Source organism: Eumetopias jubatus, unplaced genomic scaffold (genome assembly GCF_037043125.1).
Source record: "Eumetopias jubatus isolate StellerSeaLion01/CBP00866 unplaced genomic scaffold, mEumJub1_p1.0 scaffold_15, whole genome shotgun sequence".
Classification (NCBI taxonomy): Eukaryota; Metazoa; Chordata; class Mammalia; order Carnivora; family Otariidae; genus Eumetopias; species Eumetopias jubatus.
The window spans coordinates 58,236,938-58,264,273 of NW_028274821.1; positions in this window are offsets into that span (position 1 = coordinate 58,236,938).

Here is a 27,336-nt window from a genome sequence, read left to right on the forward strand (position 1 = left end):
TCTACTCATAGGCAGTGTCTATGCCTCCACTTTGTCTCTACTCTGCAAACTCTACACCAGCCTAATGTCTTGGCTCTCTCCTTTACATCTAGTCACCCGTCCCCAGAAAACTGAATGTTTAGGGACATAGGGCACCTTTTGAGGAAGAGTGGCTGGGACAGAGGAATCTCCATTAACTCCCTCACCTGTACTAGAAATATATCTGTGAAGCACACATGAAGTTAGGGAGAGCAGAGTCTGATTATGGCTTGAGAATGGAGAGCTTTGATATTACAGGCATTGGGTGATGGGGAATCAAAAGTATATAGAGGGGACCATGGCTTATATAGGAGGAAAAGGGCAAGGTGACACCTTTAACTGACATTGTGGGAAGCAGGAAGGAATGCCTCCTGGTGTGTGTGGTCTCAAGCTTACAGATAGGTGGGAAGAGATATAAACACTGCCTTCCATGGAGATCGAGTACGGAGATTCATTTATTGACCTCTTTAAAAGTTGGTTTTCTAGAGCAGTTTTTACCGTGTTATAGAATTCTGTCTGCTCATGAATATGACTACCTCCAGAGAGGGGTTAGTGGCCACTTCTGACTTAAGGTCATAAACTAGTTGGTGATCACGGTTAGATCTACTCAGCTACTCTGGATATAAGCTGTTTGCCTCAAGGAGGGTTTTTGGTTTTGTTTTTTTTTTTAACTTGGATTTTTGAAACCTTTAAGCAATCCAGTTGTTTTCTAATTTATTTCTAATCTATTCTCTGCCCATTTATTTATACATTTATGTTACCTAATTGACCTCTGTGGTTACTGTCATATTTTTCCAACACTGAACTTCTGAATTTCCTTGAGAGTCTTACCCTGGTGACAGCAGTCTCGCGGCCAAAAAAATCCCTGTGCTCAAAATCTCTGAAGAGGCTATTTTGGTCTCTTCTCCAGCATCCAGTCCTCCACCCAGCTGGCATGGTGAGCCCTCAGTATGTGCTCATCCCTAAACTGGTTATAGTGTCATGGGTACAAAGTCGTTTGAGTTGTGTTGCCTTCCTGCTCTCAAGACACTTAACTATCTGGTTACCAAGATAAGACTAATTCACACAAAGCAGGAGCTAGTAATCTAGAACAAATAAAATTACATACTCATTTGCAAAGTCTAGGTTATAAATATCCCATTTTAGAGGAGAGAAACCATAGTGAGGGATCAGGGTGGTCAGAGAGGGCTCCTGGGTAGAGTGACATAGGAGTTGGGTCTAAAAGTGCAGGCTGTGGGGAAGGAGCATATTCCAGGTGGGAGAGAAACTTACGAACAAATGCAGAACACAGAGCAATGGGCCATAGAGTGCATTTGGCAGTAAGAAATGCAGTCTATCTAGCAGAGGTGGAGATGGGTGGATTGGAGAGGACTTGTGACAGAAGATTAGAGTAGCAGGGATGAGGTCTCTTGATGGAGGGCCAGTGCATTTAATTGATTTTAATTACTGAAACTGTTTTAAAAAGTAGGCATACATATACATAGTACAACATTCAATGGGCAGAATAAGGTATGTAGTAAATATCTCTGCTCACCCTTGTCTCTCATTTCCCATTTTTCCTCTCTTGAGCCAGTTATTCCTATCAGATTTCTGTGTATCTTCCCAAACTAGTCCAGCATAGCCAAAAACAAATGAATTATGTTTTTCTTCACAAATGGAAGTATAGTATGACAGCTTTTCCTTTTATTTCATTTAATAATACACATATATCTTGTACATACCATTAAATTAATGGCTGTAATGTCTTCCTTGTTATGGCTATAACACAACTCATCTTAATTCTTTATTAATGGATATTTAGTTATTTACAGTCTTTTGTTCTGAAGAATAATGCTGACACAAACCTCATATATTTATAAATCTATGTACACATATGTGAGTATATTTGTAGGAAAAATTCCTGTGAGTGAATTGACACTTGAACAATATTAAGTTTTTTTGATCCATGGATATGGTATATCTCTCCATTTATTTAATTTAATTTCTCTCAGAAATATTTTTTGTACATGTTTTGTACATATTTTGTGAATTTACCCCTATTTCACATTTTATGATACTGCTTTTTAATTTTATTTTCTAATTTTTATTGTTAGTATGTAGAAATAGAATTTGTTTGAATATCTTATATCCTGCAATCTTGTTAAATTCACATTTTAGTTGTAATAGCTTTTTTTAGTGAATTCTTTAGTATTTTCCAAAATGATGATAATATCTGATCATTTTCATCTTCTTTTCCAATTTGAATGCATTTTATTTCTCTTTTTTACCTTATTGCACTGATTAGAACATTCAGTATAATGTTGAATAGAAGTGGTGAGAGCAGACATCTTTGCTTTGTTACTGATCTTAGGGGGAAAGCATTCTTTTTTTCTGCTCCTCAGACTTGTTAATTTCTTTTCCCCCCCTTTTTATTTTATTTTATTTTAAAGATTTTATTTATTCATTTGAGACACAGAGATACAGAGAGAGAAAGCATGAGCAGGGAGAGAGGCAGAGGGAGAAGCAGGCTCCTTGCTGAGCCAGGAGCCCGATGTGGGGCTCGATCCCATGACCCTGGGATCATGACCTGAGTCGAACGCAGACGCTTAACCATCTGAGCCACCCAGGCACCCCCCATTTTAATTTTTTTTATTATGTTATGTTAATCACCATACATTACATCATTAGTTTTTGATGTAGTGTTCCATGGTTCATTGTTTGCGTATAACACCCAGTGCTCCATGCAGTACATGCCCTCTTTAATACCCATCACCAGGCTAACCCATCCCCCCATGCCCCTCCCCGCTAGAACCCTCAGTTTGTTTCTCAGAGTCCATAGTCTCTCATGGTTTGTCTCCCTCTCTGATTTCCTCCCCTTAATTCTTCCCTTCCTGCTATCTTCTTCTTCTTCTTTTTTTTTTTTTAACATATAATGTATTATTTGTTTCAGAGGTACAGGTCTGTGATTCAACAGTCTTACACAATTCACAGTGCTCACCATAGTACATACCCTCCCCAGACTTGTTAATTTCAAATGTCCTGTCTATACATCTGCTGATTCTTTCTTCTGCCTGCACAAATCTAACATTGAATTCCTCTAGTGAACATTTCCATTTACTTATTGTATTTTGTCAGGTTCAGAATTGTTAGTTGATTTTTGTTTTTGTTTTTAATAATTTCTATCCCTTGGGGCACCTAGGTGGCTCAGTCAGTTAAGTGTCCAACTCTTGGTCTCAGCTCAGATCTCTATCTTATGGTTGTGAGTTCAAGCCTCACATAGGGCTCCACAATGGGTGTGGAGCCAACTTTAAAAAAAAAATTTCAAGATTAGGGGTACAGTCAACTGTGTCAAGTGCTAATGAAAGGTCTAGTAAGAATAAAATAGAAAATGACCACTCAAAAGATATGAGTCATTTATGACCTTGACAAGGTCCATTTCAGTAGAGCCATGGGAAAAAAGCCTGGTTAGAGGAGGTTCAGCAAACAATGGGAACTGAAAAAGTAGGGCAAATGAATAGAGATAGACATTAAAAAAATTTTGCTGTGGGGTGCCTGGGGGCTCAGTCGTTAAGCATCTGCCTTCGGCTCAGGTCATGATCCCAGGATCCTGGGATCGAGGCCTGCATCAGGTTCCCTGCTCCACGGGAAGCCTGCTTCTCCCTCTCCCACTCCCCCTGCTTGTGTTCCCTCTCTCCCTGTGTCTCTCTGTGTCAAATAAATAAATAAAATCTTAAAAAAACTTTGCTGTGAAGGAAAGGCAAAAGAATTGTTTGATAACTAGAAAGAGTATAGGATCAAAGGATGTGCATGAGAGAGAGAAAGGAGGGGGGAAGGGAGGGAAGGAGGAAGAAAGTGGGAAAGAGGAGGGGGGAAGGGAGATTTGATAGTACTACCACATGTTAGTGTGTTGATGAGAATGATCTAGATAGGAAGAAATTGATGGAAAGTTGGAGGACTACTTGGTGCAGTTTAGCTTAGAGAAAAGGCATATTATGTGAATACAGAAGGAGGAATATTGGTAGAATTTGTACTGAGAAAATGAGAACATTTCTTTTCCAATTATACTTATTTTCTATATGAAATTATAATTGTTCCTCACCTCAGTGTTAGGGGGAGAGGATAATATAGATATAAAGAAAGTGAGGGTGGGAAATGGTTAGCTTGGGAAGATTTGAGAATTATGGTAACATATGTAATATGAATCCAGTCAGCATTGATTTTCTCCTGCAAGGCTCAATAGCTGTGTGAACTAAACAGATTATTTAGTTTGGCCAGAGTGTGACTTTTACCAGGCAAGAATTATGGGCAGAAAAGAGAAGCAAGGGGCTTTAGGTGTTTTAAAAAAGACCATTTTTAGTGCTAGGCCATGGACTCTAGACTGGCTAAGAAAAGTGATAAGGGTGTACGATGTGAAAAAGTTTGGTCATTGAATTGGAATTCATAATAGCCAAAGAAAAGGAAACAATCAATTGAATGGACAATTAAGTATGCCATATCCATAAGATGAAATATTATTTAGCAAATAAAGTATTGGTATATGCTACAACATGGGTGAACTGTGAAAACATTATGTTAAGTGAAGAAGCCAGTCACAAAAGACCACATATTGTATTATTACAATACATTTTGGGGTGCCTGGGTGGTTCAGTTGGTTAAGCGTCTGCTCAGATCATGATCCCGGGGTCCTGGGATTGAGCTGGGCTCCCTGCTCAGCAGGGAGTCTGCTTCTCCCTCTCCCTCTGCTCCTCCCTTGCTCGTGTTTGCTCTCTCTCTCTTGCTCGCTCACTCTCTCAAATAAATAAATAAAATCTTTAAAAATAAAAACAAAAATAGGGGCGCCTGGGTGGCTCAGTCGATAAGCGTCTGCCTTCGGCTCAGGTCATGATCCCAGGGTCCTGGGATCGAGCCCCGCATCAGGCTACCTGCTCTGTGGGAAGCCTGCTTCTCCTCCCACTCCCCCTGCTTGTGTTTCCTCTCTCACTGTGTCTCTCTCTGTCAAATAAATAAATAAAATCTTTAAAAAAATAAAAATAAAAACAAAAATAAAAAGAAATGAAGAAAACTACAAATGGTAAGAATACATGTAAACATATATTTTTCCTATTATTGATATCTCTTTAAAGATAAGTGACTGAACAGAAATAACAATATATTGTGCATTTAAAAATATATGTATAAGTAAAATATATGACAACAATACCATAAAGGCATGGAATGGAGAAATAGAAATATACTATTATAAAGTTCTCATACATGAAGTGGCATAGTATCACTTGAAGGTAGTTGGTAATAAGTTTAATAGTTAAACTGTAAACCCTAACATAACCACCAAAATAACAAAAATATTTATAGAAAATCAAATGAGATCAAATGAAATCACAGAAAACACTTGAAGGCAGAAGAAAAGAGGAAAAATGGAAAAAGGACACAGAAAGTGAATAGTAGGATGATAAGCTTAAAACCAACCATATCAATAATAACAATTACAATAAAAAAAGCAGAGGTTGTGTGATTACAAAAGCAAAACTGAATTGTATGCTGTCTATAAGAAACAAATTTCAAATATAAAGACAAATCTGCTAAAAAGATAGAAAAAGATAAACCATGCTAACTCTAATAAAAAGAAAGCTGCAGGGGCGCCTGGGTGGCTCAGTCATTAAGCGTCTGCCTTCAGCTCAGGTCATGATCCCAGGGTCCTGGGATTGAGCCCCGCATCGGGCTCCCTGCTCCGTGGGAAGTCTGCTTCTCCCTCTCCCACTCCCCCTGCTTGTGTTCCCTCTCTCGCTGTGTCTCTCTCTGTCAAATAAATAAAATCTTTTAAAAAAAAGAAAGAAAGCTGCAGTGGCCATATTAATATTAGACAAAGATTTTACAACAAAGGGTGCACAGATAAAAGTCATTTCATAGTGCTAAATGGGTTAATTTATCAAGAGAACATAACAATCCTAAACATTTATGCTCCCAATAACATAGCTTCAAAATAAGTAAAGGAAAAAAGGATTGGAGGAGAAATAAATCTATTATATTCAGAGATTTTAATAAATGATAGAATAAGTAAAAAAAAGTCAGTAAAATATAAAAGGCTTGAAAACTGCTACCAATTAATATAAATGTCAGTTATAGGAACATTTCACCCAATAACAGCAGAATATAAATTTTCTTTAAGTGCACATGAAACACCAAGATAGAAAATATTCTGTCATAATGCAAATCTCAATAAATTTAAAAGAATTCAAGTCATACAAAGTATGTCCTCTGATCACAATGGAATTAAATTAGAAATTAAATTACAGAAATACATCTGGAAAAGCACCAAATATTTGAAAAAACAACACATTTCTATATAACTCATCAGTAAAAGGAAAAATCAAAAGGGAAATTAAAAAGTATTTTGAACTGCATTTTAAAATATTTCTGAATGAAAATTAGAATAAAATTTGTGGGGTGCAGGAGAAAGAAATATATAGTACTAACGAGTTATATGCATAAAGACTCAAATCAACAATTTCAGGTTCCGGGGTGCCTGGGTGGCTCAGTCGGTTAAGCATCTGCTTTCAGCTCAGGTCATGATCCCTGGGTCCTGGAATCGAGCCCCGCATCGGGCTCCCTGCTCAGCGAGAATCCTGCTTCTCCCTCTCCCTCTGCCTGCCACTCTGCCTACTTGTGCTCTCTCTATCTCTCTGTCAAATAAATAAATAAAATCTTAAAAAAACAAAACAAAACAAAACAAGATTTCAGGTTCCACCTTAGAAACAAGAAAAAAAGAGCAAATAAAATTCAAAGTAAGCAAAAGGAAGGAAATAATAAATATGAGAAATCTATAAAATAGAAAATAGAAATAAAATAGAAAATAGAAATACAATAGAGAAAATTGATAATTCCAAAAGCTGCTGCTTTGAGACAATTAATAAAATTGATAAACTCTAGCCAGACTGATCAGGAAAAATAGAGGATTGAAATTACCAATATAAGGAATGAGGGACGGACAGCACCACCAATCTTACAGATAACAAAAGAAATAAGAGCCTATTATGAACAACTTTATGCCAATAAACTCAACAACTTAGATGAAAATGACAAATTTCTGGAAAAATGCAAACTACCAAGGCTCACTTGAGAAGAAGTAAACAACCTAATAGTCCTGTATCTATAAAGGAAATTGAATTTTTAGTCAAAGACCTTCCCAGAAAGAAATCTCCAGCCCAGGTGCCTTCATTGGTTAATTCTACTAAATATTTATGAAAGAAATAATACCAATTCTCCACAAACTCTTTTAGAGTAAAATTGAAGAGGAGAGAATATTTACCAACTTGTTCCATGAGACCATCACTACCTTGATGACAAAACCAGACAAAGACATTACAAGAAATAAAAGTACAGACAAATATCCCTCACAAGCATAGATAGAAAACTTTAAAACAAAATTTTAGCAAATTGAAACAAAAAATATATAAAAAGGATAATACATCATGACCAAGTGGGGTTATCCCAGGAATGCAGAGTTGGCTTAACATTTCAAAAATCAATTGGTGTAATTCATCATATTAACAAACTAAAAAAAAAAAAAAAAAACACAATATGATCATGTCAATAGATGTAGAAAAGACATGTGACAAAATACAAGATGCATTCCTGATTTTTAAAATTAACAGACTAAGAAAAGAATTCTTCCAGCTGATAAAGGGCATCTGTGAAAACCCCACAGCTAAGATCATAGTTAATGACGAAAGACCAGATGCCTATTCGCTAAGATTAATAATAATACAAGGATATCTATCCTTAGAACTTCTATTCAGCATTGTTGTTTTTTTTTTTAAGATTTTATTTATTTGAGATAGAGGGAGAGCACAAGCAGGTGGAAGGATAGAGGGAGAGGGAGAAGCAGGATCTCCACTGAGCAGGGAGCCCAACATGGGGCTCAATCCCAGGACCCTGGGATCATGACCTGAGCTGAAGGCAGATGCTTAACGACTGAGCCACCCAGGTGCCCCTTCTATTCAGCATTGTACTAGAGGTTCTAGCCAGTGCTATGAGGCAAGGAAAAGAAATAAAAGGCATCCAGTTGGAAATAAAGAAGGAAAATTGCCTTTATTCACAGATGACATGATCATTTATGTAGAAATCCTGTGGAATCTGCAAAAAAAAAAATGCCGTTAGAACTGTATCAATGGGACGCCTGGGTGGCTCATTTCGTTAGGCGTCGGCCTTCGGCTCAGGTCATGATCCCAGGGTCCTGAGATCAAGTCCCACATCGGGCTCCTTGCTCAGCACGGAGCCTACTTCTCCCTCTGCCTGCCACTCCCCTGCTTGTGCTCTCTGTCTCTCTCTGACAAATAAATAAATAAAATAAAAAAAAAAACTGTATCAAAATCCTAGAGGAGAACATAGGCAGTAACCTCTTTGACATTGGCCAAAGCAACTTCTTTCAAGACACGTCTCCAAAGGCAAAGGAAACAAAAGAGAAAATGAACTTTTGGGACTTCATCAAGATAAAAAGCTTCTGCACAGCAAAGGAAACAGTCAACAAAACAAAGAGGCAACCCACGGAATGGGAGAAGATATTTACAAATGACACTACAGATAAAGGGCTGGTATCCAAGATCTATAAAGAACTTCTCAAACTCAACATGCAAAAAACAAATAATCAAGTCAAAAAATGGGCGGAAGACATGAACAGACACTTCTCCAAAGACATACGAATGGCTAACAGACACATGAAAAAATGTTCAACATCATTAGCCATCAGGGAAATTCAAATCAAAACCACATTGAGATACCACCTTACACCAGTTAGAATGGCAAAAATGAACAAGGCAGGAAACAAATGTTGGAGAGGATGTGGAGAAAGGGGAACCCTTTTACACTGTTGGTGGGAATCCAAGTTGGTACAGCCACTCTGGAAAACAGTATGGAGGTTCCTCAAAACATTAAAAATAGAGCTACCCTATGATCCAGCAATGCACTACTGGATATTTACCCCAAGGACACAGATGTAGTGAAAAGAAGGGGCATATGCACCCCAATGTTCATAGCAGCAATGTCCACAATAGCCAAACTGTGGAAGGAGCTGAGATGCCCTTCAACAGACAAATGGATAAAGAAGATGTGGTCCATATACACAATGGAATATTACTCAGTCATCAGAAAGGTTGAAGAATACCCATCATTTGCATGGACATGGATGGAACTGGAGGGGATTATGCTAAGTGAAATAAGTCAAGCAGAGAAAGACAATTATCATATGGTTTCACTTATGTGTGGAACATAAGGAATAGCATGGAGGACATTAGGAGAAGGAAGGGAAAAATAAAGGGGGGAAATCAGAGAGGGAGATGAACCATGAGAGACTATGGACTCCAGGAAACAAACTGAAGGTTTCAGAGGGAGGAGGTGGGGGGTTGGGTTAGCCCAGTGATGGGTATTAAGGAGGGCACGTATTACAATGAGCACTGGGTGTTATATGCAAACAATGAATCATGGAACACTACAACAAAATCTAATTAAGTACTGTATAGTGACTAATATAAAAGAACTGTAAGTGAATTTAGCAAGGTTGTAAGATATAAATAAAGCTGGTATATAAATTCAATTGTACTTCTGTATGTTAGTGATGAACAACTGGACATTGAAATAAAAAAAATACCATTGAAAACAGCATAAAAACATGAAATACGGATAAAATTCTAGCAAAAATGTGCAAGACCAATGCACTGCATCTGCAATACACTGCTGAGAGAAATTAAAGGCTACCTTAAAAAATGGAGAGCTATACCTACCTGTCCATCAATCAGAAGACTCAATATTATTATGATGTCACCTCACCACGCTTGAGAAATTGACATGCTCATTTAAAAATTCTTCTGGAAATACACAGGACCCACAATAGCCAAAACAATTTTGCAAAAGAGTAAAGTTTGAGGGGCGCCTGGGTGGCTCAGTCGTTAAGCGTCTGCCTTTGGCTCAGGTCATGATCCCGGGGTCCTGGGATCGAGCCCTGCATCGGGCTCCCTGCTCCGCGGGAAGCCTGCTTCTCCCTCTCCCACTCCCCCTGCTTGTGTTCCCTCTCTCGCTGTGTCTCTCTCCGTCAAATAAATAAATAAAATCCTTAAAAAAAAAAGAGTAAAGTTTGAGGATTAATACTAAATTACTTCAAGACTTATAATAAAGCAACAGAAATTAGGACAATGTGGTATTAGTATAAATATAGACAAATAGATCAATGGAACAGAATAGAGAGTTTAGATATAGACCCACTCATGTATGGACAGCTAATTTTCAACAAAGGAGAAAGTCTTTTCAACAAATGGTGTTGGAATAATTGGTTATCAATATCCAAGAAAATGAATTTCAATTCCTACTTCATGCCATATACAAAAACTTATTCAAAATGGATTGCAGATCAAATGTAAAGCTTAAAGCTATAAAATTTATAGAAAACATAGAAGAAAACCCATGAACACGAGTTAGGCAAAAATTTCTCAGATATAGTAATTCTGAAAGTATGATCCATACAAGACAAAAGGGATAAATTGTATTTCATCAAAATTTTAAAACTTCTGCCTCTGAAAGACTGTTAATAGAATACAAGTCATATAGTGGGAGAAAATGTTTGCATGTTATCTATCTGGAAAAGAACTCATACCCAGAATATATAAAGAACTCTCAAGACTCAACAATAAGAAAGCAAGCAACCCATTTTTTCCCCCAAACAACACAATTTTAAAAAGAGAAAAGGATTTAAATACACACTTCACTAGAGAATTTGTGAGGCACAGGAATGTTGTATCCCAAGGCCTTTGCCGTACTGCAGTACATACATTGAAAGCCCTGGAACTTATCAGAGTTTCCCCACTTCCCGTCTGTATTACTATTGCTGCATAACAAATTACTGTAAAACTTAGTCAGTTACACCAACACATATTTATTATCTCATGCTGTCTATGCGTCAGGAATCCAAACAGCTTAGTTGTATCCTCTGCCTCATGGTCTCTCATAAGGTCAAAATCAAGGTGTCAGCCATGAATCTGCGGTCTCATCCAAAGTTTCAAACGGGGATCTGCTTCTAAGCTCACTCAGTGGTTGTTGGCAGAATTCAGTTCATTAGGCTCTTTTGGACTGAGAGCTTTAGTTCCTCACTAGTTGTTTGCCACAGGCCAACCTCAGTGGGTAGGCCTCTCCAATATGACAGCTTCATAAAAGTGTGCACATTAAGAAGGCAATAAAGAGAGCTGGCTAGCAAGATGGAAGTAATAACCTTTCGTCACCTAATCATGGAAAATGATACTCCTCAATTTTGCCATAATCTCTTGGCCAGAAGCATGGTACTCAGGAGGGGATTATACAGTGCCATGAATATCAGGAGACAGGGCTCAACAGGAGCCATCTGAGAGACTGCCTACCACACTAGTCACAGGAAATCGAGTTCTCTAGGTCAGTTTATTTTTAAATTTCTGAAATCCAAGGACATATTTCCTTCTTATTACTTTAACCATACGATTTCCAATCAATTCTTTGAGCTAATGATAATTCTATGTGAAAGTAGGTTTCCTTGCCTATTTCTACCCAGCACCCAGTCTGGTTTCATACTACCTGAGCCACAATGCAGGAGAGTGGAGGGGTCTCTGTAGATCTAAGTGCCTGCCTTTCTGTGTGCTTTTACTTCCTTCTGGAATGACTATTCTTTATCCATTGCAGAAACTCTTATCTTTCAAGATTAACTTATGCAACATCTCAAAAAGCCTTCCACTTATGCACCCTACACACATATACTCATACTGCATTCTACAGGCTGAGTGAGGTCCCATTTGTTCATTTTACCAACATTTATTATGAGGCTGATGTGTGCTTGATACATACTAGGTTGCACTCTGCAAATGTTTGTAGTATCAAAAAATAAGTTAATGGTGATAAACAGGATGTAATGAGTACATTAAATAGGACAAAATCTGTGTTTACTGAGTCCAGAGCAGAGAACAGGCAGTGCCTCTCCATCTTGCTAGAAAGTTCTGCCTGCTAAGTGCAGTCATACCAGCCAGTCACTGATATGGGATATTCTTTAACTATTGCTCTGCTTCTGTGGAAAGCCAGCACTGTAGCTTTTCATGAAGATTCACCCAAGGCCCCCAGAGGCTAAAGATCATGCCATAATTTTGTCCCCATGTATGTTAGAGCTTTAGGGGCTTTCAGTAAATATTAAGCAACAGCAGGATCTCACAGATGCCTCATTCTCTTGAGCTGAGTCCAGGAAGACTCAGTTTCAGTCCTTGGAAACCCCAAAATAACTCAGTTAATTTAGGGTGGCCATATTTTCTGGGCTGACTGAAGCTAGTGCTGCTGTACTGGATAAACAAGGGTAAGTGGAGTGACACTGAATCTACAGAGATGGAAACTAAAAATAGCATGCCAAATCACTCTGGCTAAGAATAGGCTCCAAAAGCACTGTGGTGATGTACTCCATTCCTAAAGCAACAGCCAGTGACTGGAGAACAGGCAAATCACTTAAGACTTGGATTTCCTCAAAAAGCAGGAGTTTCATGGAGGGGTAAAGAGACTTTTTTTTCATATAAATTCACAATTTATTTATTTATTTATTTATTTATTTATTTATTTATTTATTTATTTATTTTTATTATGTTCAGTTAGCCAGCATATAGTACATCATAAGTTTTTGTTGTGGTGTTCAACGATTCATTAGTTGCGTAGAGACTTGTTGTTCTTTTGGTTATGTTTAGAGTCTCATCACTATTAATAACAGCCAGATGTGCAGTGAGTTCAGGGTGTTGTTATGTGCATTCTACATTTTTTTACAGACCCTAGTTCTGTTGGTTTTCCACTTTCTATGTTAGGTATATGGCTTTCCCTGAGGCTCTCACACAATCATTCAGGCACATGCTTCCAGAAGCCAATTATCAACCACTCTGAAAATTTTCACTGTTATGTGCAGATGCTGCTTGTGCTAAATTTCTCCAGCTCAAACCCAGGACAGAAGAGATGCATTTTGAAGCTTCCTATACATGCCTTTGGGGCAGCTGCCCTCCTGTGGGCCAGTCACAATGCCCCAGGACACAGCATATATGCAGCAAACTTTTGACTTTGGTGTTTTGGTCTCTCTTTTATCATTGTGGTTATGGAAACTGGCTAAATTCTACAATTTTGTAGCTCTCCCCTGTGGCCAGAGAAATCACTTGTAGCTACTATATAATTGCCTATTTTCACCCCTGCTAGCCCTGAATCATCATTCAGGCTCTACCTCTGGAGAAGCAAATTGATGTGATGAGTTGGTACCTGTGTATTTTCTAGAATTGAATTTTTAAAATTTGTCTGATCAGTCTCTCCGGTCCATTTTGAAGAAAAGAAAAGGTACTGATACCATGATCTCAAACATTTTCTGTTGCCCAGTCATTGATGCAGCATTCATTCAACAAAGATATATAAAACACATGCTTTCTGGAAGGTAGCAAGAATCATCTAGATTCGTTTACCTCTCTTCTGATCTCAATGAAAAGTTGGGGCTTTCTTTTCCACCTTTTGAGCCCTCTTTGGTTGCTTCCACCTGTCCTTCCTTTCAGAGGTTTCTTTTGCTTTGTTTTTGCCTATTGAAGCCCTCTCACTTTTCAGGAGATCACTGTTATTTACTTTCTCAGTTATTTAGCTTTATGGAGAGAGGTTCCTAAACTGCCTTCCAATTCCCTCTCTCCCTTCTCCTGATGCAGAGCAGCACCCCTCCTCCCACTTTGCCCTTAAAAATGAGCAAATTCTCTGCAGAGAATATACATATTTTATACACATATAAACACACAACCCAGTTGCCATGTATATCTTAGTACCTTAGAAAAACATCTAGACAGACTTTTTGGCTGCAGCGGTACCAAGGAAAGATTCAGGTTGTCATCTGCTTTCATTTCCTCTAGTTCAAACAACCAGATGGTCCTATACCTTTATACCTTTTTGTCTCTCTGATTTTGCTCTTCTTCTTCAAAACTGAATTCACTATATAAACTTTAGAATCAGATTTTTTTGGGAATATTTTTAAAAATTTAAACTCAATTTAATTAACATATAGTATATTACTAGTTTCTGAGGTAGAATTTAGTAATTCATCAGTTACATATAACACCTAGGACTCATTCCCTCAAGTGCCCTCCTTAATGCTAGAATCAGTTTATTGATATCTATAAAATAACTTGCTGGAATTTTGATTGGAATTGCATTGAATCTATAGATCAACTGGGAAGAACTGATGTCTTGATAATGTTGAGTCTTCCTTTTCTTTAAAGGTGAAATATCTATTTAGTTTTTAAAAATATTGTTCATTAGAATTTTGTAGTTTTCCTTATATACCTAGGAAAGCAATGGACTTTTGTATATTAATCTTATATCCATAACCTTGCTATAATTGTTTATTACAGTTTTGTCAATTTTTTGGATTTTCTACATACGCATTCATGTTATCTGTAAACAAAGATAGTTTGATTTCTTCCTTCCCAGTCTGTATACCTTTCATTTCCTTTTTGTGTCTTATTACATTAGCTAGGCCTCTCCAGACATTTGTTTTTAACTGTCACTAACCACTACCACTTGTTTCTCTGGAAATTCAAGCTGATTTTTTAAATTTCTCAAGTATTCCACGTGTACATTTTGGATATTTGGGAACACTCACTTTTAATCAAGGTGTCTTTTTTATCCATTTTAATTTTTTTTCAAATTTTACTTTTTAAATTTTAATTCCAGTGTAGTTAACATACAGTGTTATATTCATTTCAGGTGTACAGTATAGTGATTCAACAATTCCATATATTATTCAGTGCTTATCAAGATAAATGTACTCTTACAAACCATGAGAGACTATGGACTCTGAGAAACAAACTGAGGGTGTTAGAGGGGAGGGGGTGGGGGGATGGGTTAGCCTGGTGATGGGTATTAAAGAGGGCACGTTCTGCATGGAGCACTGGGTGTTATATGAAAACAATGAAGCATGGATCACTACATCAAAAACTAATGATGTATTGTATGAAGACTAACATAACATAGTAAAATAAAATTTTAAAAAAGGTAAGTGTAGTATTAATCCCCTCCACCTATTTCACCCATGCCCCCACCCACCTCCCCTCTGGTAACTGTTTGTTCTATATACTTAAGAGTCTGTGTTTTGGTTTGTCTCTTTTGCTTTTCCTTTGTTCATTTGTTTTGTTTCTTAAATTCCACATATGAGTGAAACCATGTAGTATTTGTCTATCTCTGACTGGCTTATTTTCCTTAGCATTAAATTCTCTAAATCCATCCATGTTGTTTCAAATGGCAAGATTTCACTCTTTTTATGGCTGAATAATATTCCATTGTGTGTGTGTGTGTATGTGTATATATATGGTATATGGTACATATATGGTATATATATATATATATATATACCAATATATACACCACATCTTTCTTATCCATTCATCAATTGATGGACAGTTAGGTCCTTCCATAATTTGGCTCTTACAAATAATGCAGCTGTAAACATAGGGGTGCATGTATCCTTTTGAATTAGTGTTTTTGTATTCTTTGGGTAAAAATCCAGTAGTGTGATTTCATAGGGTAGATCTATTTTTAATCTTTTTGAGAAATCTCCCTACTGTTTTCTTTTTTTTTTAAGATTTTATTTATTTATTTGAGAGAGAGAGAAAGCACATGAGAGGGGGGAGGATCAGAGGGAGAAGCATACTCCCTGCTGAGCAGGGAGCCCGATGCAGGACTCGATCCAGGGACTCCAGGATCATGACCTGAGCCGAAGGCAGTCGCTCAACCAACTGAGCCACCCAGGCACCCTCCCTACTGTTTTCTATAGTGACTGTACCAGTTTGCATTCCAACCAACAGTGCATGAGGGTTGCCTTTTAAAACTCTCATTCCTTGCCAACACTTGTTGTTTCTGTGTTTTTTATTTTAGCCGTTCTGACAGGTGTGAGGTAATATCTTATTGTGTTTTTGATTTTCATTTCCTTGATGATGAATGATGTTGAGCATCTTTTCATGTGTCTGTTGGCCATCTATGTGTTTTCTTTGGAGAAATGTGTGTTCATGTCTTCTGCCTGTTTTTAAATTAGATTATTATTTTTTGGGGGGGTGTTAAGTTGTATAAGTTCTTTGTATATTTTGGATACTAGCCCTTTACTGAGTATGTCGTTTGCAAATATCTTCTCCTATTTGGTAGGGTATCTTTTAGTTTTGGTTGTTTCCTTTGCTGTGAAGAAACTTTTTATTTTGATGTAGAACCAACAGTTTATTTTTGCTTTTGTTTTCCTTGCCTCAGGAGGCGTATCTAGAAAAATGTTATGGCAGATATCAGAGAAATTACTGCCTGTGCTCTCTTATAGGGTTTTTATGGTTTCAGTTCTCACATTCAGGTCTTTAATCTATTTTGAATTTATTTTTGCATATGGTGTAAACAAGTGGTCCAGTTTCATTCATTTGCATGTAGCTGTCCACTCTTCCCAACACCATCTGTTGAAGAGACCAAGGTTTGATCCTCTCCTCCATTAACCATTAAAAACTTTGGCCTCATTCATTAAGCCTAGTTCTTTTGTGTCCTCACAGTTTACTCTCAAAATCAAAGCCATATCAATTCAAATTGACAAGATCTTGTTTGGATTTTGTTATTTTCTTTTATTTTACATTTTCTGCCTTTAGAGAGGGGAAAATGTGGCTAGGAAAGGAGCCATCTCAGGTAAAAGGAACAGAAGTGCTCTTAGAGTCTGGTCAGGGTTGGAAAGCGTTGGGGTATTTGGGTGTTTTTCTGGGAGGAAGATGTGGAGGGGTGTTGTGTGGGGTTTTTTTTTAATTTCTTTTACTGGTAGATGTCCACTTTAGTTCACTGAAATTCCTTTAAAGACAGTCTCCCAAAGCCACTGTAATGACATGATTAACAACTGAGATAGCTTAATAGTGATTCTTGTTATCCTTATAGAGAATAATGGTTGTAGCAGGACTACAGTGTATTAGGAGGTGCCTGTAGTTAATTTGCTGATACAATATTAATGAGTCAGTTCACTTAAAGTGTAACTCCCCAATTGGCTGGGCTTTGTTCAATAACTCTTATTATGTTTGTCTGAAAAAGCCTGTAAGAATTAAATGATTACCACTGATTTTCCTCCAAGGAATAATTCTTGAAAAGTTAAAATTTCAAGTATGTTTATTCTAGGTCTTTGAACAAGTGTTTCTCAGCTTTTAAAATGTAAACATTTTATGACTGCTCCCTAAAACTTCTAATACAACTTCTGGGAGGGGGCTTCCCCAAACTATTTAGAGAACTGGTACCTTCTGTGTCTTCCCAAGAAGGAAGAAGATACTGTAAACCTCCACTGTTTTGTAGTCTATGTTACAAAAAAAAGGGGGGGGTAATGTGTTTTTTTTTTTAAGATTTTATTTATTTATTCATGAGAGGCAGAGGGAGAGAGAGAGGGAGAGAGAGAGAGAGAGAGAGAAGCAGAGGGAGAAGCAGGCTCCCAAGGAGCAGGGAGCCCGATGCGGGACTCGATCCCAGGACCCTGAGATCATGACCCGAGCCGAAGGCAGATGCTTAACCATCTGAGCCACCCAGGTGCCCCGGGGTAATGTGTTTTAATATTTGTCTTCCAAATATAAATATGTATATTCTAATTAATATGCTTTTTCAATCCACTCATTTCTCTCCCTCTTCTTGGAGTTTCTTATAGACACCTCCCACCTGCCCAGGATCCATTCAGTTCACCATTTAAGAATCATTGCTCTAGACTTTGTATTCCTGTTGAGATTGTTTCCACATTTTAAAAAATTTTCATTTATTAGAGAGACAGAGATAGTGAGAGAGAGCAGGAGCAGGGAGGAGAGAAGGATGTGGGGCTCGATCCCAGCACCCTGGGATCACGACCTGAGCCGAAGGGAGATGCTTAACTGACTGAGCCACCCAGGCACCCCTATTTCCACATTTAAATCACTAAAAACAGTGCTCCAATAAACATTCTTTTATATATATTCACAGGTCAAAAAGGATCAGCCTCTCATATAGAGTACTTTTTTTTTCAGTCAAAGGTATATTAGTAGCTGTCCATCTCTGTTAGACCTTCCAACCACATAGACTCTTAAGACAAGCTTGAGAATTCTGTTCTTGCACCACAGAAGTTACGGGGAAGGCTTACCTTATACTCCACAATGTTGTCCTTGTCTTTTAGAGGTAGCCATCTTTAAATCAAGACAAAAAAGGTAGTTCTGTAATCAAAAATGTAAAATTATCCTAAGGCTGTGTTTCTCAAATTGTAGGTCCAGACTCATTGGGAAGTCATGAAATCATCTGAGAGAGTCACTATCAGGACTGTTTTAATGAAATAGGATAAAAAGTATAGAAAATATCAGGGAACGTCACATGTAGTAAAAGTAGGACTGTTTCACAAAACTTTGGGTTCAGGTCTAGATCTACAAACACATGTTTATAACTGTGTATATACAGCTATATTTCTTGCTATGGATCACAGTAAAAAAAATTTGATGGGGCACCTGGGTGGCTCACTTGGTTAAGCATCTGACTTGGTTTCAGCTCAGGTCATGATCTCAAGGTTATGAGATTGAGCCCCATATTGGGCTCTGTGCTGGGTGTAGAGCCTGCTTAAGATTTCTTGAGAGAGACAGTGGGAGGGCAGAGGGAGAGGGAGAGAGAATCCCAAGCAGACCCCATGCTGAGCACACGATGGGGGGGTCTCAATCCCAGGACCCCGAGATCATGACCTGAGATGAAACCAGAAGTGGGATGCTTAACCAACTGCACCACCCAGGTACCCCAATATTCTGCCATTTTTATATCATTTATACTTTCACTTATTCCCTACCACCTCATTCTATGACCATCATCATCATCATTAATATATGATCATTTTTGGTAATATTTACATACATTGAAGTGTACAGTTTTTAGCTGTATACTTTTGACAAAAGGATATTACAGTATAGAACATTTCCAACACCCCGGAAAGTTCCCTTGTATCCTTTTTCAGTCAATGTCTAACCTATAAGAAATTATAACTGTTTTGATTTTTTTCACTTTAGTTTTTCTTTCTCTAGTTAGTGTGTTCTTTTTTGTTATTGCTGAATAGTAATCCATTGTGTGAATGTAACACTAGATTTTCATTTTTTACTATTGTAAATAAAGCTGCTATGAACATGCCTATACATAAAAAAAAACCACAACATTCTCTCTCTCCCCCTCTCCTTCTGCCCCTGCCCCACTTGTGCACGCTCTCTCTCTCTCCAAAAAAAAAAAGTAAAATAAAAATCTGAAAGACTTACCAGAAAAGTTTTCTGAGAAAAAATGTGGCCTTGGAAATAATAATTGATCACGAGGAAGGTCCACAGTGAAGGATTGTGTGTCAGTTTTTTTTTTTAAGATTTTATTTATTTATTTGAGAGAGAGCAAGTGGGGGAGGGGCAGGGGGAGAGGGACAGAGAATCACAAGCAGACTCCACGATAAGCAAGGAGCCCATCATGGGGCTCAATCCTAGGACCCTGTGATCGTGACCTGAGCCAAAACCAAGAGTTAGCGGCTCAACGGACTGAGCCACCCAGGCTCCCCTCAGTTGTTGTTTTTTTAAGATTAATTTGTTTTAGAGAAAGAGAGAGCACACATGAGAGAGCACAGGGGGGAGGGGCAGAGGGAGAGAGTCTCAAGCAGACTGCACACTGAGCAGGGAGCCTGACTGGGAATTTGATCTCACGACCCTGAGATCATGACCTGAGCTGAAACCAGTTACATGCTTAACTGACTGCACCATCCAGGTACCCCACCCTTGCTTTTTTTTTTTTTAAGATTTATTTATTTGAGAGAGAGTATGCATGATAGCACAGAGCAGATTTTTAAATTAAATTTTTTGTGTATAGTCGACACACAATGTTATGTTTCCAGTGTACAACATAGTGATTCAACAAGTTTATGCCATGTTCACCACAAGTGTAGCTACCACCTGTCCACATACATCAAAGTATCATTGACTATATTCTTTATGCTGTATCTCCCACTCCCTTCACCCATTTTGCCCAACAACCCCACCAGCTCCCCTTGGGAAACCATCAATTTGTTCTCTGTATTTATAGGTCTGATTCTGCTTTTTTGTTTATTCATTTTTTTATTCCAAATATTAGTGAAATCATATGGCATTTGTCTTAGTCTGCATTATTTCACTTAGCATATACCCTCTAGGTCCATTCATTGTCTCAAATGGCATGATCTAATCCTTTTTATGGCTGCATAATATTCTGTTATATATATAAGGGGTGTGTGTGTGTGTGTGTGTGTCTTCTGCACCTTCCTTGTCCATTCATCTATTGATAGACATTTAGGTTGCTTCCATATCTTGACTATTGGAAATGGCTGCAGTAAACAAAGGGGTGCATATATCTTTTTGAATTAATGTTTTCATTTTTTGGGGTAAATACACAATAATGGAATTATTGGATCTTATGGTATCTGTATTTTTAATTTTTGAGGAACCTCCATACTGTTTTCCACAGTGGTTGTACCAATTTATGTTCCAGGTTGTATGTCAGTTTCACATTCTCCTCCCCTGGTGTGGTGTGCCTGTTCCCCTCATGGGGACCTGCTTTCCCACCTCACCATAGAGCACAGATGGTGCTCATGAGGCATGTGGACAGTGTCTGGAAACTATAGACCCAGCCTCTTAATTCAATAAACTCCTAGGTGAATAGCCTTAAAAATGTTTACACATTTACACACAGTCCTCCCCTGCCCCATAGCTGGATACACCCTGGCTGGATGCTTCAATTAAGTCCATGGACTTTTTAAAGAACTTGGAAAAAAAGTGTGAGTATGCTAGATGTTATGACAGAAAGGGAACTCTGTGATTTCTCTGTTCCAGTACTCCATGATAGATAGGGAAACTGAAACCCGAAGTGGTAAAACTTTGTCTTCTGGGTCACAGAGTGCTATATGTAAAACTAAAAGAAGCCACCTTGTTGCCAACTCTGGTATTTTTAAATGATATAAAAAAGTATGTAATTAATTTGCAATGTAAAAAAATTAGAAAATACACATTAACAAAAGATGAAAAATAGAAACATACATATATTTTTTCTTTCAAGAATGAGATTATGAGAAAATCTATAGGATCTTGGGTTTGATGATGACTTCTTAGATGCATCACCAAAAGCTCAATCTATGAAAAAAAATTAAGTTGGACTTCATTAAAACAAAAAACTTCTTTCCAAAAGACACTACTAAGAGAATGAAATAACAAGCCACACTTGGAGAAAATCTTTGCAAAACACATACCTGATAAAGGACTGGTATCTAAAATATACAAAAAATTATTAAAACTCAACAATAAGAAAATAACCCAATTTACAAATGGACAAAAGACCTGAACCCTTCACCAAAAAAGATACAGAAAGATATTCAACATTATATGTCATTAGAGAATTAAAAATTAAAACCACTATGAGATACCACTACACACCTATTAGAATGGCCAAAATCCAGAACACTGACAATAGTGAATGCGGTAAGGATGTAGAGCAATAAGAACTCTTATTCGTTGCTGGTGGAAAGGCAAAATGCTGCTGTGGAAAACAATTTGGTGGCAGTTTCTCTAAAAGTTAAACATAAAATTACCATATGATTTGACAATTCCACTTCTAGGTACATATCCAAAGGAATAGAAAGCAGGGACTCAAGCAGATACTTGCACACCAATGTTCCTAGCAGCATTTCTCACAGTAGCTAAAAGTGGAAAAAATCCAAGTGTCCATCAATGGATAAATGGATAAGAAAAGTGTAATATATACATAAAGTGGAATATTTAGCAATAAAAAGAAATTAAATACTGATACATCTACAATATAGATGGATGAACACATTATGTTATGTCAGAAGCAAATAAGCCAGACACAAAAGGAGAGATATTGCATGATTCCTCTTATATGAAGTACCTAAAATAAGGAAATTGATAGAGACAGAAAATAGAAGTTACCAGGCGCTGGGGTAGGGTGGGGTTTGGGGGTTATTGTTTAATGAGTATAGAGTTTCTGTTTGGGTTGATGAAAAAGTTTTAGAAATAGTGATGTTGGTTATACAACACTGTGAATGTACTTAATGCTACTGAATTATACACTTAAAAATGGTTAAAAGAGTAAATTTCATGTTATGTATATTTTACCACAATTAAAAAAAAAAGGATGAATGGCTGCCAAGGGTTTGGGGGAAGGGAAAAAGGAATGATTAGGTGGAACACAGGGAATTCTTAGGGTACAGACACTATTCTGTATGATACCTTAATGGTGGATATACATCATTATACATTGGTCAAAACCCATAGTATGTATAACACAAAGAATGAATCCTAATGTAAACTATGAACCTTGTTTAATAATAATGAATCAATACTGGCACATCAATTTTAATAAATATACCACACTAAATGCAAGATGTTAAAAGAGGGGAAACTGTATGTGGCCAAGGGTGGGAACAGGTGTATGGGAATTCCCTGTACTTGCTGCTCAATATTTCTGCAAACCTAAAACTGCTCTAAAAATAAAATCTATTAATATTTTTAAAATGAGACTGTAATATGATTATTTTTGTAACTTGCTTTTTTCACTACTATGTTCATATTTACTATCATCCTTCCAGGGATTCAGCCTGGACAGTGAAGGGCAAGTAGAGGGTGGTGATGGGAAATTAGGCCAAAACAGAGATAAGGCTGTGAAAAGGAGGATGAGATTCAGAGGATGTGGGAATTTAGGAGCAGGGGATATTTTACCCAAAGACCTACAAAGTAGAGAACTAGAATTTTGAGCAGATGAGCAAAGATAACTGAGCCCTTGAAGCTAAGGATCTCCAACAGGTTAGGAATTTGAGTAGGGCAAGGAGTTTCAACTCATGTTCATGGAATCCTGGTCCCCTGCTGGCATGACAGAATTGAGCAAGAGTAAGGAAATAAAGTCTCACACACTTAACTCCTGTGCTCAGAATATTCTATGACCTCCCTGCCATAGCGGAATGAGCAGGAAAAGAGTCTAGCAGTTATAGTCAGCTGTTTGAAATTTCCGTGATAGAAATCTACTGGGGGCAGGTAGGAGCCTGTGGGGGACCATGGGAAGGGCCTGTTCCACCTAAGCCAGGATGTGTGCACATTAACCTTGGCTTTTCACCTGATGCTGTTGTGACCCTTCTGAGTCACATTCCTTCTCTTGGGCATCCTCCTACATGGCTCTCTGCCCAACTCCCACCAGGCAGGGAGGATGTGCCTGTCACAAGACCTCCTATGATCTCGGGGATGCTTTAGGAAAACACGTGGAGGGTGTTGGCTCAGCAAGCTTGGGTCTTGGGCCCCCTCACCCTGAGGGTCACAACAGGGGCTGGGCCCCCATCCATTAGGCACAGAATCATCATTCAGAGGAGGGACACACTGATGTTTCCGTCCTGGGTTTTCTGCAACTTGCTCGCAGTTGGGTCCTATCAGTGGAAGAGAGTCCTGCCACCACCTCTTGGTTTACCGGGATACTGAGTCATTCTGGATTTCCTTACCAATCAGTGGAGCAGGAGTGTCCCATAGTCCCCCATACCACATCATAGGGAGATTACAGCACTTTCCTGCACTTCCTTTAGCTCTTGGTTCCTGTGTGGTAGGTCAGAAGGTGGGAATGCAGAGTTGGGGAATGCAGAGGTGCCACCTTCTGAGAGATACAAGGTGTCCAAAACAGAGATCCATACCTTCCACTCAGGGCAGCCTCTGTCTTTCTGCCAGGTCTGGTATGTGTGATTCTGTGATAGAGGGGGACAGGGAATCAGGAGTTCACTTTTAAGATGAATACTGGACATCCATGTGTTTATTTTGATTAGGCAATTTGGGCATGTGAGACTGTCTACCCAGGAGATCATGATCTGCATAGAGGCCAGGCCTGTGTCTTGGTGACTGTTATGTCTGCCATAGTTCCTGGAAGACAGTAAGTACTCAAATATTTTAATTGTTGAATGTAAGATGTCTTTCAAGGTCATTTTTATTGTGACACCTTTATGTGACCCCAGGGTTCTCCTTATCAGCTGAGTACCTCCTCCTGGGACAGGATCCCATATACCATAGCACTCATCACACCGATGTAATAATTTTTCTGTCTCCGTAGCCTGGTCTCATGGTTCGGGGTTTTAAATACATCTATCTATCTATCTATCTATCTATCTATCTATCTATCTATCTATTTATCTATCATCTATCTTCTTCTTCTTCTTCATCATCATCATCATCATCGTCATCACCTATGTTTTTCTATTTATCTAGTTGTCTGTCTGCCTAAAGCCTAGGCCCTTCCATGAACTCCAGGGTCATATGCTCAAATTGTCTAATCAATATATACACTTGAATGTCCAGTATCTATCTCTGTGTGGAAGTGAACTCCTAAGTGAACATAATTTTTAAAAATAAATTTAAAAAAAGTGAACTCCTGATTACCACTCCCCCTATCCAATCACACATATCATTCTACTCCAGTCCTAGCATTTCTCACATCAGTTAATGGTAACTCCCTATTGCCAGAAGTTTGGGCCAAAAACATTGGAGTTATCCTTGATTTTTTATTTTTTCTAACTGTCCACATCCAATCTATCTGTAAATGGATATCAGTATCCTATTGTCCTACTCAAAATGAATCCAGTATCTAAACACTTCTGGTCTCCTCTGCTGCTAAGATTACTGGAATAATCTCATGACTAATTCCCTTGCTTCTATCCAAGTCTATACCCTCAACACTGCTGTTAGTGGGCGCCTGGGTGGCTCAGTTGGTTAAGCGACTGCCTTCGGCTCAGGTCATGATCCTGGAGTCCCGGGATCGAGTCCCGCATCGGGCTTCCCGCTCAGCGAGGAACCTGCTTCTCCCTCTGGCCCTCCCCCCTCTCATGTGCTCTCTCTCTCTCTCTCTCTCTCTCTCATTCTCACTCTCTCAAAATAAATAAATAAATCTTAAGAAAAAAAAACACTGCTGTTAGCAACTCAGCCTGGGTGATCATTTTAAAACATAAGGCAGATTTAAGCAGATCCTCTAACAGCAACTTCCATTTACCCAAAAAGTCAATGACCTTTGCAATGACCTTCCAGGCCTTACCCCATTTGGCCCCTTTACTGCTCTGATTTGTCCTCCATTCCTTTCCCCTTTAATGATTACTCTGCTTTGGGCTCACTGTTCTTCTTCCTTGGAATAGCTCAAGCATGCTCCAGCCTCCAGACCATGTTTCTGACATGAAAGTTGCTCAGTTATCCATGTCTGACATGAAATTTCCTCAGTTACCTATGTGATTTACTCTCTAATCTCTCTCTAGTCCATGCTCACATTTTTTAAAAATTTTATTTATTTATTTGACAGAGAGAGCACAAGCAGGGGGAGCAGCAGGCAGAGGGAGAAGCAGGCTCCCTGCTGAGCAAGGAGCCTGATGAGGGACTTGATCCCAGGACCCTGGATCATAACCTGAGCTGAAGGCAGATGCTTAACTGACTGAGCCACCCAGGCATCCCACATGCCCAACGCTTAACTGAGCCACCCAGGCATCCCACATGCCCACATTTTGAAAAAAAAAATTTATGTATTTATTTGTCAGAGAGAGAGAGAGAGCACAAGCAAGGGGAGCTGCAGGCAAAGAGAGAAGCAAACTCCCCACCAAGCAAGGAGCCCCACATGGGGCTCAATCCCAGGACCCTGGGATCATGACCTGAGCCAAAGGCAGACACTTAACCAACTGAGCCACCCAGGCACCCTCATGCCCACATTTTTAGTGAGACCTGCCCTGAACTCCCTATTTAAAACTGCACCCCACCTAAGTCTTCCCCAAACTTCTTACCTTTTATATATTTGGTCTTCTTCTACATACTGTATTTTTTACTTATGCTTCTTTTTTTTTTTAAGATTTTATTTATTTGTTTGACAGAGACAGCAAGAGGGAACACAAGCAGGGGGAGTGGGAGAGGGAGAAGCAGGCCTCAAGCAGGAAGCCTGATGCGGGGCTCGATCCCAGGACTGTGGGATTGTGACCTGAGCCGAAGGCAGATGCTTAACGACTGAGCCACCCAGGCGCCCCTACTTATGCTACTTTTATCTCCCTCCCTAGTGTACCATCAATGTAAGCTCATTAAAGACAGATTGTTTTTTCTTCTTTTGTTCATTGCTGTATACTCAGTGCTTATACAAGTGTGTGGCGTATAGTGGACACTCAGTATTAGTTGAAGGAATGAAAAAATGCATGAGTGAATGCTATCCATTCTCTAGTTTGGCAATCTCACTCTGATCCCTCAAACATTTTAATATGCTTTTGGTTATCATAGGTACTTCTCCAGCAAGTTACTGTTCTCTTACATGGCATACCCATTTGCTTGACACCATACATTTGCTCAGTTTGTACTTTCAGCCTGGGGAAACCCAGAGATTCCCCACTTCCTTCCTGGACAACTTCTTATCCTTTGAAACTCAGTCTACGTATCACCTCTTCTAGGAAAATTTCCATGAACCGCCCCCCCCCCCGCCAAATTAGGTTAAGTGCCCTGTGTGTATTTCCCCTACATCCTCTAACCAGTCCTTATCACAGTGCTTTTAGTAATTTTTATTTGACAGTCTACTCCATGATTCCATAAGCTCAATGGAGGAAGGCCTGGTGTTGTTCACCATTGTGCTCCTAGAGTCTGGCATAGTACCTGGCACATAGTAGTTGAATATTTGAACTGTTGAATGTAAGACTCAGGTCAAAGTCATTTTTATTGTGATCTTTTTGGGAACCTTCTCTTCAACTGATCTTTGTTCTAGGAGGCATTTATCCCATGCAACTGAAAGGCAATGGGGGTCAAACTGGCAACAGGCTACAGCAGACTCCCAGGTGGGTTAGCCCTTTTAAAGATCTAATCAATAATATCAGGGTGCAGAGAGGGGAGATTCTATCATTTGCTTCTGACACATGTCACATTATCTGTGTTCTTTTGTGTTTATCAAGGATGAGCATTGTGACACTCCTGTAAAAAACTTCCCTTCAGACTGTGGGCATATATAGAAGTTATTGGTGAATTGTGCCTATGGGCCAAAAATGCACTAGATTCCTGGCTGCTACTTCTTATACTATCATCATGCCCACATTGTTCCTCTAGGGCCCATAGATGCCACGGGAAGACATGATAGAATTCAAGCCTGGTGCGCCCTCAGTGCACCTTGGACAAGGGTGTTCCTTCTTTGCTCAAGTCCCCCTATCCACAATTCAGGGTGGGACTGAAAGAATTGTGTGGAAAATGCTGATCTATTTGAAATATGAGTTTAAGCTCCTATACTGTATGGGAAGTATTATCTACC